Below are 1374 nucleotides of genomic sequence, written 5' to 3'. Positions count from 1 at the left end.
GAGAGAGAGAGAGAGAGAGAGAGAGAGAGAGAGAGTCTTACCTATATAATCAAGTGTTACCTATCCAAGTAAGTGTTACGCATCCAAGAGTAATCCATTCAAGAGTTACTAATCCAAGTAAGAGTTACCCGTCTAAGTGTCACCAATCCAGGTAAGTGTTACCCATTTAAGTGTTACCAACTTGACGCTCATACGACCTTATGCATTTGTGAGCGCCATAAAACCTCTACTAATAAATTTTAATATATAAGTGTTACCAATCCAAGTAAGTGTTATCCATCCAAGATAGAAAAAATAGAATAGATCACACTTTTATTTGTCCCAGAAGGGCACTTTGGTTTACAATGGCAAACATACATACACATAGATCTACATACAATATATAATTATAAATACATACATACACAAATACGTGCAGAAATACATTATATAAGTACACAATATTACACACAAATACAGAACAGTTTACAACCATGCCACTGTCGGTCGCCACAGTGCAGCGCCCTGTATTTTGAGCTAGGCTAGGGTTGTCGTGTCTTGCTCAAGGACACACCCCCTGTGACCACCCATCTGATCCCCGTGTCACCGACACTTGCTTGACATTACTTGAGTCTGAACTCACTGCTCACTTTGCCACTGGAGCCCCATCCAAGCGTTACCCATCCAATTAAGTGTTACTCATCCAAGTATGTGTTACCCACCAAAGCATTCAGCCGTACCACATTTTACCTTGACCATGAAAAGACGATCGAGTCTGCGAAAAGGAATCCACGTGCTGCCCGACAGTACTCCAGCACACAGAGTGGTGAAGGAAACTCAAGACAGAAAAGCAGTATGACTACGAAATTCTACCCCACGCACCCACCCTCTTCACCAGATAAAGGACATTCTAACTTTTTCCTTTATCCAAATCTGAAAATAGGTCACATATTATTATGACGACGTTTTGATAGTGAAGAAGATGTTGTATTTGCACGGAAGGAGTGATTTGAGCCCTATCCGAAGTCATATTATGTTCAAGTACTTTTGAGGGGCAAACAAAGTTGGCAAAAGTGTCGCAGTTTGCAGGGAGTCTATGTAGAGAAGTGGCATTCTGAAAGTTAAATTTCAACTCTCTAGCTTGCGCCTTCTTCAGTCAGGGCAAAGACTTATTAAACACCCTTCGGAAAGTGAATGTGCAGAGTTATCAAAAACACGCACATAGAGTTTTTTTGTTGGTTTGAAAGTTTCCACTTTTCATCGATCGATATTCTTACTTTTGTTTTTAGATCAAAGTTTATTTATTTATTTATTTATTTATTTATTTATTTATGATGCATACTTTGCATGCGCATGTATCCATTCATTTCTCTATCAGTCTATTTCTCTATCTAT

The 1374-nt window shown here is 39.1% G+C and overlaps 1 protein-coding gene across 1 annotated transcript in view; it reads left to right on the top strand.

Moving 5' to 3' along the window:
* The window catches only part of LOC101855899 (solute carrier family 13 member 5), a gene marked incomplete at its 3' end in the record, with an annotated part of 9513 nt that overhangs the window by 5059 nt on the left and 3080 nt on the right, over window positions 1-1374 (top strand).

This window comes from Aplysia californica, unplaced genomic scaffold (assembly GCF_000002075.1).
Source record: "Aplysia californica isolate F4 #8 unplaced genomic scaffold, AplCal3.0 scaffold00514, whole genome shotgun sequence".
Taxonomy (NCBI): Eukaryota; Metazoa; Mollusca; class Gastropoda; order Aplysiida; family Aplysiidae; genus Aplysia; species Aplysia californica.
Note: the sequence above shows the minus strand (reverse complement) of the source record. Positions and strands in the feature narration are given on the sequence as shown.